At 39.8% G+C, this 13481-nt stretch overlaps 1 protein-coding gene across 13 annotated transcripts in view; it reads right to left on the bottom strand.

The window, feature by feature from the left end:
• PKP4 (plakophilin 4) overlaps positions 1-13481 on the bottom strand; it is a 222016-nt gene that overhangs the window by 167741 nt on the left and 40794 nt on the right. The window contains exon 1 of one of the 13 annotated variants that reach the window (XM_073241498.1): positions 1383-1513. The exons of 11 other annotated variants lie outside the window; for them this stretch is intronic. The gene's annotated coding sequence lies outside the window, so the exon portion shown is untranslated. Of the gene's footprint in view, positions 1-1382; positions 1514-13481 lie in introns of those variants that run through there. One more of the 13 variants, XM_073241508.1, reaches the window with a different exon arrangement.

Raw genomic sequence — 13481 nt, 5'->3', positions numbered from 1 at the left:
CACTAGTTGTTAACAATCTCTTATGGGATAACAATCTAGCTGAGCAGTCACTCATTCTAATTCAGAATTTTAACAGGATTAACACAAACCCCACATAAATGAAAAAGTCACCCACCATGAGCAGCACACACCTATCTGTCACTCTAGGACAGAATGAAAACAGCCACACAGAGCTGCCGATACAGGTTTTACATGCCAACCATCGCACAAACGTGTACCACGGCTCCACGCTTGCTGTGCCCACTCACTGTGCTGCTGCCATATACATGATGATTACACTCTCTTCTTTCCATATCCACTAGTTTAAAGCAACTTTTGCAGAACCATGCCTTAATTCTGGGATATCTCTTATGTTTAAGAATCTGTTTAAAAACTATGCTGTAAAAAACCAGAGCATCTCATTATCCAAAGTGTACAATTTCAAAACCAAGAACCAGAATAAGATAGCTCACTATTCTGCACATAATATCCAGAAAGCACTGTATCTCTATTTTGTGCTTTTTAAAATGAAGTCCTCACTAAAATTCACAGTACTTCATGTGTTTCTAGTCTGGTTACCCCAAAGCACAGATACCTATAAATACATATATAGTAATATAGAATTGTCTTCAAATTTGCAGTGAGCAACCAGAAATGTCTTTTTAGACAAGGTGTATCATATTTTAAAAAAAATTAAGATATAATTCACACCATATCATTTCTATTTACTTTAATACCACCCATTTTTATAGCTAAATAAGCTTTAGTCAGAATTTTTTTTTAAAGACCCAATGGAACTGATTCAGAATGGGTATTTATTATGAAGCTTGTATTTACATATGTTCCTATTTCATGTGTAAAAATTAACTGGCATATACCACAGTCAGGGGAAAGGTAAATAAATGTTTCTGCATGAAAGCTTGAACAGAAAGAAAACTATGTAACAGAAATGTTTCACTGTGCAAATGTCTTCCTAACTGGTCTTGGTGTGTCTGTCTGGCCCTCTCATAAAAATAATTGTCACTGTTTTCTGGAAGGAAATTCAGTCAGGTGACATAGTTAACTGAGCAAATGTTATTCATCTGATAAATAATACATTAATTTCTTTCAAAGTTACAGCAAATTCTCCAATGTACTCATTTCTTTCAAAGGTTAGAATATTTGTTTTGAAGTACTGTAAGTTTTAGCATTCAAGTAAAATTGTGCAGTATCAAATTAACCAAAGAGTACTCTTTTGATCTACATAATACAGTTTGCATGGAAAATAAAAACCATGACCCTAAAGGATTTGCGAGAGGTTCTGTGAGGACTGGTAACACAGCAGAGGGCTCTAACATGGGGTTTATGGATCTTGCATGTTCCCTCTCCCCTACATTTCTCTCAGGGCTCCTCCCTCAACTCACCCAGGCTCACACTTTTCCCAGACCATTCTGTGCTCTTCTGAAACAAGTGGAATTGAGCTGGTCCTTGAAGAATGAAGGATGAGGAATGGCAGGAGAGCAGTGGAGGTAGCCTGCTACTGCTACAGTAGATCACTAAAGAAACCAGAAGCCAAAATCAGGTGGAGATCTGGAAGGCAAGGGGCCTGTGTTAGCCTGTCCCCAAACTGCAGGCATTCTTGCCAACAGCAATTGCCTCTCAACATGGCCCTTGAATACGGTGCTATTTCCAGGCCTTCCATCAGCTGCTTGAAGCTGGGGACCTGGAATCAGTCCCCTCCCCTGCCCCAAGCTGCAGCCCTGCACCTCCTATCATTTCCACCTCTACAATTAGGCATAAAACCAAGCCTACCAAGCCCAACGGCCTCCTGCATCACCAAACCACTTCTTCCTTCTACTCATACATACTCTCTAAGTGCCTCATCCTTAAGAAGGCCTTCCTCAATGTGTTTGGAATTGCCTTTTCTTTTGAGGGGGAAGGGGGAAGGATGACTCCTTTTAGTTCATCTAATCTAGTTGAAGTCTTAACAACACAAAATACTCATTTTTACCCCCTTGTGTCTGCTCTTTAAAAAATTTCCTCATCTATTTAGACTTAGACTTATTGAAACCAGGATACACATCTTATAGGTCTGTATTTTCTTTGGTGTCTAACACATGTGCTGGGACATTTCATACTATGCCTGCTGACAGAACTGGTTTAACTATGTGAGGAGCTGAAAACAGAAACTGGCCCTATACTGCTGCCCTTACTGAAAAATGAGTAATACATTAGATGGCTCATGTTCGAAGACACAAAGAGCCACTGAATAAGCTGCTTCCCCAAAGAGGTCTTTTGTTCCACAGTTGGCACTTAAAATGTCAGAAAGAATCAGTTTTCATTTTCAATCTTCCTAATTAGGTAACTTGTTTCTTCATAGGTGAAGGTTTTGACATTCTTAAAGGAAGAACTTAGGAAAATAACCACAAGTCAGAGAAGTTACATTCCATTAGCAGGAGATAATACAACTTATGTCACAATGTGGTCAGGCTGGTATTTCTAGATTCTCAGCTACAGATCTAGTGTACAACGGAAGTGTATTCTTAATGAGATCTTAATAAATCAGAGCTATGATTCCCACAATAATCTAGAAAGTTGTTATCAAAGTTTTGATTATGTCTCAATATACTGAAATGTCACCTGTTCAGATTAAATGGTCAGGAAAATGAAGAGTACATTATTCCACGTTTTAAAGATGTTTTTTTACTGCTGCTAATAAAAATACAGGTATCTGTGCCCTGACTTAATGGATTGATCAAAAGCAGCATTTACTGATTCTAAAACAGCATGGTGGAATACCTCAAACATGAACTATGTTTCTATCAATTTTGGTACTTTAAAAAATTTTGCTTACTTCTTCATTTATTGAGTATGCAAAGATAACTATCGAACTGCACTAATTACAAATTCAGAATCTGAATTAATGTAACATAACCAAATCACAAAAAAATTAGTATTTTGAGTTTAAATATTATCCCTAGATGTATTTTGTGTCATTTTAATTTGGGGAACATGGAGGAGACTTGCCTCTATTAATCTGAAGATCATTACGTGTGATTTGAAGTTCACTGATAGGTTGAAAGGGTACGGTCACATTTCTCTTAAATACTGTAGAGAACCTACCTGATGCTCTCTGAAAGGTGGAACATTCACCACTGAAGTATGGCATTATGGACTATAAATAAATAATGATTGATAAATATTTAGAACTCTGGCAGAGCAAATAAATAGAACATGTTAGATGACTTTCCACAGCCACCCAGAATCTCTCTACAATTAAGGTAACAGTGTGAGTATAATGTCCGATCAGCCTAAGGATTATAAAGGTTGTGTCAAAAGTACCATCTGTCCACATTGAAGTATATAACCTCATAACTCATAAGAATTACAGCAGCATATATAATTTTAAATATCAGAGATACCATGAAAGATAAGACTTTTAATATAACATTGTAAAGATGGAGCAAGCTGCCACCCTGATGGGGTAGAAAGAGACACTGAGGAGGCAATCTGCTCGTTTCAAAGCCTAACAATTCTCTCCTCTGTGAGTCACTACTACACCTCTGAAAGCAGCTGGATCTCTCAGTATCAATTTTCTACCTATATATCAATTAAAAACTATTATAAACCATATGCAAAAATATCAGTGGGAATTAAGAATTGCCTACGTCGTACAGGGGTTTCTAACTTTTCCCTGGAGCCTTCATTTCTGTTTTCAAGGATGTATATGAAATGTCTAAGGGTGGGAACAATGGCTGTACCCACAGAAGGAGAGAGGCAGCAGCCACCCTGTCGTAGAGAAGCTCACCATGGGGAACACTGTGCTTACATTACTCTGCAACCAACTGGCAACACAGATTTAGAGAGCTTTCCCTCGTAGTAGTCCACACTCAAGAAGTTCTATGGCCCCCAAGGCCCCCAACACCACTCTCCTATCAATTGCTTAATACAACATACTGCCTCTGCTCTTCTGATATCTGTGAGAGAAACAATAGTTTGCACAGCACAAGAACATCAACGTTAACTTCAGTAATCTGATGGGCAAGAAAGAACTGAAAATACTAAACCAAAGAATCCAAGAGTCTGTTCCTCTGTCAAGGCCCCAAATTCCTTATCAAAGAAAGCAGTTTTTCAAATGGAGCAAGTTAAACAGGGAATAGAGCTGGGAGCGTGTCAGATGAAACCCATCTGACAGACTTAGGTGGGAGAGACTCATGTTGCCATAACCGAGTCCCAGCTTCACAGTACCCTGTTGCTCCCTCACCACTGTGATATCTAAACCAGCTGGCTTCCGATTTACTTTCGACTAACAGCTGCCACGAGCAGCTACTGAAATTACATCACAGCGAAGCCACTCCATTCACAGCATAAAGTCATCTTCATATCTTCACAGTGGTCAGCCACATAGAAAGAAATGTTGAGAAACATACAGGTTTCTCTCCTTGAATTCATGTATGCTGGTTCAGGATGTGATACCAATCATTTATGGATCAGTATGTCTGCACCCCTGCAAAATATATGGATGATAAATGTACAGAATATGAAAACACTCAAGTGATGGGCATGTTCCCTCAGTAAAAGCAAAAGGAAGAACAAAACAGTCTACGGTTGGATGGAACAGGCTTTCTGCTGCCCCAGGCAATCACTTACCCGTATGCCACCCCGACTTTCTGTAACTCCATGCTGTTGTCGTGAGAGAAAAGCTGGGGCAGTAACTCAGAAGACTGTCCTTTACAGTGAGCACAACCCTGAAGAATGGCCACAAACTAACTACGGTGCTTTCAGAAAACACTAAGCAGTTCTTTTATTAAGCACTTCTGATTTATCATTCCTAGTCAAAAATAAAATATTTTAACCAGAAGTTGGCTGGCCCATCCACCCTAAAAGTATACAAGATGAAATTACATCTACAGGAACTTCTTGGCAACATTTCACAGAGGCATTTTAGTCAGAAGGAATAGGGAAAAGTTTTCCTCTCACAGTCCTTTCCTATTCTCTTCAGTTTTACAATATTCTAATTCATAAGGTTTTAAGACATAAGAAAAAATCTTGAAGAGATGACTATGTCAGTCCTTGATCATATTTCAGAATTAATCACAAAAAAAACAGTAGTAAATATAGTAGACACTCTATCACTAAGGAAGCCCTTGTACCAAACAAGAGTAGTCAAGAGGCACTTCTGTCTAGAAAACACACGTATCTAGATATTTTTGTAGCTAAATTATGTGGTGGCAGCATATACTTGAGGACTAATAAAAACAAGAGCTTCACAGAACTCTAGAAATGAGAACTATGAAGACCATTTAGTTGAGTGGTTTTCCAAATTCCTTATCTTGGCCTTTTTTTCCTAAATAAACTCAATAATAACACCAATATATAAAAAAATAAAAGCGGGAGCTACTCCCTCCTGGCCCTTCCTCATCTCCTCAAGCAGAAACACAGCAGCTTCCCTGAGAGAAGAAGATCATTTAACTTCAAGAGCTGCACCATGCAGACAGGGCTGGCGGCTCAGAGCCGGACACAACTTGCCCAGAGTCTTGCTAATGGGCCTGCTGGCTTCTCAGGACAAAGTTCTTTCCACCGTGGCATGCAACCAAAGCAGCACAATCCTAAAAGAAACATGCGTTTGATGTCAGCCAACTCAAAAGTACTTTCTTCCTACTAAAAGGCCACTTTAAAATGTAAATTTCACAGTATAGGTTTGAGAAAAAAAAGTTCGGATTTATTATTTTCCAAATGTTTTACTTAATGTTTCACAATGAGGACTGTTCACACTGAGTTGAAGGAAGTGCCTCTTGATATTTCAGAGGTCTTCCCCACAGGAGTTCAGGCCGGCAGAGGAGAGGGGGCCCCAGCCACCTTTGGTGCCCCCTTGCCCTGCACCTGTACAAATCAGCACTCTCCCTTTCCCTCTCCCTCTGTGCTTGCTGCCCCAGGACCTGGCATGCTCCCTTTCCAGCTCTGTGTCCCTTGCCTCATACTGCTCAGTCACTTCACCTGAGAGTCCTTTTCGACCTTGACCCCCTGACACTGGCCAACCCTTTACAGTCCCCTATGGCCCTCATTCCTTTTCCCCTCACCTGCTCTGCTTTCTTTTCCATCTTAACACTTACCACTGCTCTATCAGTTTGTCTCACCCCTCTCATCTCAAATAGAAGCTACATGAGTATAGTAGAGACACTGTTCACCTCATTTATCAAAAGCACCAGCTAGCAGCATGGTATAGGAGGAAAAATCTGGGCCTCAGGAAGCCCTAGTCACAGGACTAGAGTTCAATTTTCTGATTGTTGACTCCTGAGCTCCAGGAATTCCTAAGTTTGTCTGTGGTTTTCCTGGTAGGTCTGCTTGTGGGTTGGGGGTGGAGGGAAGACTCTTTAGGCTTGGCTGATCACTTCTAGACTAACCACTAAAAATATGGTTCTGGAGTCCTGAGCTCAGTCTCAGTTTTCATGTTTCTGCGCCATCAACAAAATGTCCTTCCAGACAGTCAACCTGAGCATGGCTACAGCTGAATTCATCATCTTCCTAAACCCAGGTGGTTTTACAGTACCTTTCTTATCAGTATCTTGTTATTCAAAATAGTTATCTAATTCACTCTTACAATATCCTCATGAAGTGAGCAGAAGCAGTATAGAAATATCTTACAAGCTAGAGTTTGTGAAATCATGGCATCAGAACCAGGAGAGAAGTGGAACTTACTCTTAATATCTACTTGCAAACACTACTATGCTTTTCTGTCCATCTTCCCATGTGGAAGAAGCATCTTTGTGAACACAAATATGGTCAGGTAGTTTAGTGATCTACAGTGACTCAGTTTGGTATAATCAGCAAGACAGTCATCAAAAACCAAGTTAAAAGATCACTGGAATTGCCAGAAAATATAATGTAATGTATACAATATTCTGGGAACTATCATAATAAACCTGGTTAAGATGCAATAATAAAGAACTAAAAATTCCTATCAATTTTCAAGAGTATAAAAACAGTATCTAACTTGCTGTACACTTATATTCTATATTATCTAATAAAGTTTTAAAAATATATACACTTAGAAGACTGTAAGGCCACTTGGAATAATGAACCCAAATAATCTCCAAAGGAACTTTTTTAAAGCTAATATTACTTATTCTAATAAATAACTAAGTAGTACTAACAAGTAAGAAACAAGTGAAGGCTTAATTTTATGTTTAACTTGTCTTCCACTCTTGCTAGAATGGCTAAATTACCAGGGAGATAACTCAGAAATACCAGCATGAGAAGCAGAGATGGTAAAAACAGTAGTCAATAAACCAGATAACTCTCAGATATTGAAAACAGGATCAAATTTTCAAGAAGCAATTCCATTATTTTGGGGGAAAATGGGTTGCTTGTACATTCATTTGCTCATTTCAGCATTTCCTGAGCATCCACTATGTATCAGGCATTGAGCCATACTTTATGGAAACCTATTTATATTGAGTTTCTAATACTGATACAAAGCTAGTAGTATAAAAGTCTTTTCAATGTTCCACTCACCACCTCTCACATTATTAAAGAAAACTAGCAAATGTATATTTGGTCATTTATCAAGTAATACCAGTCACACTGTCAGCACTACATGCATTCAAATCAACATAATGCAATATCCTGAGAACAGCAAGAAAGAGAATATGGCTAAAAAGCAACTTAAATATAACTTGTGAACCATAAAATCTATGGAACACTTTTCTTACCTTTTATGTTCTCTCGTACAATGAGTTTGAGAACTCATGATATTTGAAGATCCTTAATCTAGACTTACTAGATTATTAATTTACTAGAATTCAGTGATTCTAAAAGTGTAATTTAGCAGAATCAGCACCATCCCAGCCCTGCTTCATCAAACACTCCGGGAGGAGAGCACCGCCATCTGTTTTTAGCAGTCCTTCTGGGAGATGCTGGTACGTGCTTAAGGCTGAGAACCATCCCCAAACGACAAATCAGGGGTAATATAAAAAAAAAAGAGCATTTGTCATAATTGTATACATAAAGAGGGAAATGCATTTGGGTTTATATTTTAGAAATTTTTATAATCAAAACACTAAAAATAATAATTTCTTAACTATAGAAATACTGCTATATTTTAAAACTACCAATAATTAACTCAAAAGTAAATGAGGGGTATAGACTTTGCCCAGCTGCTAAAATTTCCAGTTAAAAAAATAAGAGGTGTTTAAAATATTTGGAATGTCCAAAATTTTAATGTAAAACTTCAGGGACAAATGTTAAGATTTAATTTTTGAAAGAACAATTTAAAAAATTACAAGTGTATCCTCACTAAAAAATATGATTTTCTAAAATATTAATTTATATAGGAGAATATCTTTTCATTTTACAAAAATATTCCTTATAAAATTACTTATGGGATTTACTTTCAGTAGCAAGTTCCCTTGGTCAGCCATTGAACTATTTGTTTATAAGTCATCACAGTATTTTTGAATCCTAGAAGGAAGCATCAAGGGAATCTGCAGCTAAAGTGTTAGTCAACTACCAATTACATCAAATATAAAACAAATCAAAGATAAAGTATCACTGAAATTCCTTTTGACATATCTTCTACATGAGTTGACATGCTTCTATGAAATATCAGAAGCATAGCAAGTATATAGTTAACAACTTGAATACTCCTTATATCATCTGACAAATGTCACTTCCAGGAGCATTTCCAATTGCTTCACATGTGTTATGGCTCAGAGTTTTAATTAGGCTGAAGAATTCCTACGAAGGGAGGTTCTAACTGGATTTCTGCAGAACAGATGTGGATAGCAAAGCCAGGAGAGGTGTAAGATAGGCCTCAAGACTTCAACACTTCTCACCAAGAACTCTCACAGCATTCTTAAATATATAAATAGAAGACCACAGAGCAGAAAGGCTCAAAGATTTGTGCCAAAACTTTACTTTAAAAGAGGGAGAGCTTACTATTATTTCCTTGCATGAATGTCTACTTTTATTCTTATGAACACCATCTCTAACACACTATAGAGGCTGTACCACACGTGACCAAACATTCTGTATCACCATTAGTATGTGAGTTAACACAACTCTGCGCTCACCTGTTGTGTCTGAGTGCACCTAGGTATTTCTCTAAAGGGTAGCAGTGCCTTGAAAGTGTTGTGTTTGACATGAGACTAGCCAGCTGAGGGGCTGGAGAGGAGTCCGGTGGTGGCAGCTGCGCTAGAAGTGACTGCAGTGACCCACGTGGAAGATGCGCCGCAGGCTGAAGCATGCTGAAGGGAGGGGTGATGAGGAGACATTTCAACTGCAGACCAGATGGGACTTGGCGACAGGTAAGATGTCGGGGAAAGAGGAGGCAAGAACTGGAGGTGAGGCATTCTGCCATGGAATTTTAAGGCTCAAAGGGATTGACACACAATTCAAACTAAGGTTTCCAGCTCAGGGCACTAGCTTCTCTGACAGATTTTTGGGAAGCTCCTACACTAGGTATAGGAAGATATAAATCTCAGTAGAGAGTTGAACCAGAGTTCTTATGGACCCTACAAAGGCAGGGATCTGGGTTCTAATGGATCTGGGAACCACTAATATGTCCAGTACCTTGTTTCCAAGAACCATCCTCAAGATCAGTGCTAAGTTGACATCATCAGCCAACCTGGAGTATCCCCATTCCTAAAATATGGCTGCTCTTATGTACTCGCTAACATCTCGATGTTTCACTAGCAGTCTTCTAAATCCATGTGGATGGTCAACTCTTCATCATGAGTGCAGTAAAGCAAAGCCAAATAAATGGCTTCCATTTCACTCTACTTTCCTTCGCTAGGAACTTTCATCCCTGGGAGAACCTCAGTGAGACTGTGAGTTAGCCTTTTTGGTGCAAATACTGTCCAGACCTGCCCAATGCCAACCACCATTGCTCCTGTAGTATGTATTTGGGAAAGCCCCTAAGTGATTACAGATGATCCTGTAGTCTTAAAAATACAAAGGTCTGAAAAGTTAAGAGGGAAGATCAAGGTCACAACCTGCCTCAGGCAAGAAAATTTTACCTAACCGAACTTCTACATAGTGAGGCTGCACATTGTGGAGTGGACAGCATGAAAATAAATCAAAACAAACACACTTTATAGAGAGACTGAAAATAACCATTGTACCTTTCACAAAGTTCTAAAACTGAGTTCTGCTCTCATTGAAGTGTTTAAATCTGCCTCTTCAACAAAACACTTAACATAATACGGTGAGACAGGAGTGGTAAAGTCCTGGGGTGCATAGCCCGTTGACTGGCACTGAAGCCACACTCACTCCAAGTGAGTTCAGTTAGCCGGACCTGTGCTGTGGATGGGTCCCGGCAGAGCAGGCAAGCAGCTGCTGCATGAGAACCTCAAGCAGGGTGGCAGTGTGGGGCAGGAGTGAGAAGTCTGTGAAGATGGACTAAAGCACAGCTCTGAGTAATGTGACATCTGTGGAATGCTGAGAAACAGAAGCACATAAACCACCCTGGCATGTAGCAATTAGAAATAAAATGGTTCATTTTAAGTGACATCAGTGAATACCCAGAAAGGCCAAAAAGGCAGTTACAAGACAACAGTAAATGTTGGTCTTTTTTTTTGTTCTTTCTTTAAGTGAGGGGTTATCACTGGTGATGTGAGCAGTTTTGGTAACACATCTCAGAAGTCAAATAGCCCAGCTGAGGCTGCAGCCCAGAAGGCAATGGGGCCTGGTGCAGCCACGCAGGGAAGCCTGCCCCAAGGAGTGGTGTTTCCAGATTGCTGCTGGGCCAGGATCCTTCCTTGGAGAGTTTCGAAGATGCTTGTGGTCCTTGCCAAGTCGAATCCAAAGCCCATCTGTGCCCAGGTCTAGCAGCCATGCTAAATTTTCCTAGGTTTCTGTGGTCTCAGATGAAGCAGTAGCTCTACAAGACGGCTCTTGGTTGGAGGCAGCCTCAAGCAGCAGAGTGAAAGCAGGGAGGCTGGGCATTAAGATTCTAGGCCCGTCAGGGCCCTCTGGTACCCATGCTGCCCACAACAGGGCTGCTCACCAGAATGACTACATAGCTCCATATGAAGGTGCAACTGTCATAGCTGCTCATAATACACTTTTTCGCTACTCCATGCCCTCTCCCAGATACCTACCTCTCTAAATTCCTTTCCCTCTAATATTGGAGTCTAAAATGTTCTTTTATAAGAAATCTTTTCTAATTACCAGAGAAGAAGGGAAATCACTACTTATGGTAGTCAACCTTTACAACTTTACCAACAAACAAACTCCCATGGTTAAAAATATTAAAAAATGCATTTATCGTATCTTACTAGATTATCTTACAGATTTATACTACAAAGTATGAAAAAGTAGGGATATCTCCACATTCTACCTCTGCTATAAGAAGTCTATCTTTCCCTTAATATGTAGACAATAATGTTACCAAAAAATCCTTATATATTTGGTTAAAACACAAAGGAATATAAACTTTTATTATAACTGGTCAAGGATTTCCTTTCTTAACATTACTTCCTGCACAATTTTATAAATATTAACTAATATCAATGGCATTTGTAGAGAGCAGACCACAGATAAATGGGAAACCTAAAAATCAAGATCTCTGGATCTATTTACTGATCTATGTGGGGAGCACCATTCCTGGTACCCTGGAGAACAGAACAGTGAATCAGCAGCTAATTCATACCTCAAAGAAATCAAGTTCAAAGTAAAAAATTAGATGTATGGCTATAAAAACATTGTCAAAAGGTATCTGAGATAATTACAAATAAAGTGGGACGTAGTGTGCATATGCATATGTTGTGCAGGGGGACAGAGGGTGCTAAAGTTTAGGAACACCTTTGTGGAGGAAATACTTTAGCAGGCTCTTAAAGGATGCAAAGCTCTTGGGCAGTGAGTAAAAAATGGGAATAAGATTCGTGGCAGAGTGAAGCGCATGGTCGAAAAGATTGGGCAACATACAGTCAGATGTGTAGAGATCTGAAATCACTACAGTTTGACTCAAAGGCAGGGGGACAGCCCTAAATTCTAGGAAGTGCAAGGATGGCTGGTCTTTCAGATGAGGCCAAGACTTTTGACCCTGCCTGGTGGACATCAGGGCTCCAGTGGAAATATCTGAGCATGAGAGTGACATCGTCACCTTCACATTTCAGGAAGACCACTTTAGCTACCATGGGAGGCTGACTGGAAAGACGAGGAACAGAAGGTCTGGTTGGAAGTGTATCACAACAGTTCAGGCAGGAGAGAAAAACAGAAGTGGGAATTGTGCTGAGCCTTTAGGTTTGAGAACTAGTACAGAAATAAGTCAATCAAACAAATAATAAAACTTGATAACTGACTGGACATGGGGCCATGAGGAGACAGATCAAGGATGAGCTATGGGTTTATGTCTGATACCATTAATAAAACTAGAGAAAACAAGAGGAAGGGCCAGTTCAGACATACTCGGTTTGCAGACCTGGTAGGTCACTCTGAGTGGAGACGGCCAGCAGAATAGAAAGGAACTGCTTCTGGAATGACAACTTCATCAGCTACAGGATGCTGTTGTCCAGCCCAGGCTTAAGCCCCAGAGTGGCCACACACAAGAGCAGCTCCACATCCAGGGGGGCCCTGGGCTGACAACACGCTCAGTCTCACGCACGCTGTCGTGGACTTCGTGGCTGAAGTAAGCCATGCACTCTGACTTGGACGTACAACCATGGAAAAAGTGGAGGCCATTACTATCTGCAGGCTAGTATTTTTCCAGAGCATTGCTGCTAAGCTAAATAAGGACTGCATTTTCTGTTGCTCAGGGAAACAAAGCATCTATATAAACAGGGAAGGCTTTTGTGCCTTTTCTTTATAGAACCCAGGTTTTAATAAGGATGGGTTATCTTTATTTTTTACTATTATGCATGTTTACCATAGAACAAAAACATATTTGTAAGGCAAAAATGAAGATTTCTGCATGCTTAATAATAGGCCTTGACTGGTATAATGAACAAGGTTGTCACCGCTGGCAGTTTTCGGGGTGACTGTTTTTCTCTACAGAAGCAAGTGGGCTGACGGGGCCTTCTTGCCTGCCACGGTGCTGCGGGTGCGAGCACTGGGCCGCGGTTAGGATGTTCCAACTTCTGGCAGTCGGGAAAGAAATGATGGGAGTGTGAAAAATAGACTAATTAGGAAACAAACATGCAAGACTAGACTTCCCTGATTATTCATGAATGTAAAATGTAAGACAGATAAATTTACCTTATAGATTGTCCTTAAGATTGCCAACAACTTACTACTGAGGATGATTTTCATGACTACTTTAGCATGAGCATAATAATTAAGAACTTTCTAACATTTCTGTGAGATTACCATCTCATTTTCTGAAACATGTTACTGTGCATAACAGAATCAGAAATTGCAAGTTCAAATCTGGAGAGGTGAGACTGATCCACTCATGGATACTGCTCTCTGAACTCCAACTCTCTATGCTCTTTGTGCTCCAATATCCTTCATTTTATTCAACAAGTCTAAGACAAATCTACGGGCAAGGGCACTTTTTTTTACTTGGTCCAAGTATAACCAAATTT

Source organism: Manis javanica, chromosome 7 (assembly GCF_040802235.1).
Source record: "Manis javanica isolate MJ-LG chromosome 7, MJ_LKY, whole genome shotgun sequence".
Classification (NCBI taxonomy): Eukaryota; Metazoa; Chordata; class Mammalia; order Pholidota; family Manidae; genus Manis; species Manis javanica.
This window is presented reverse-complemented; position numbering and strand designations above follow the sequence as displayed.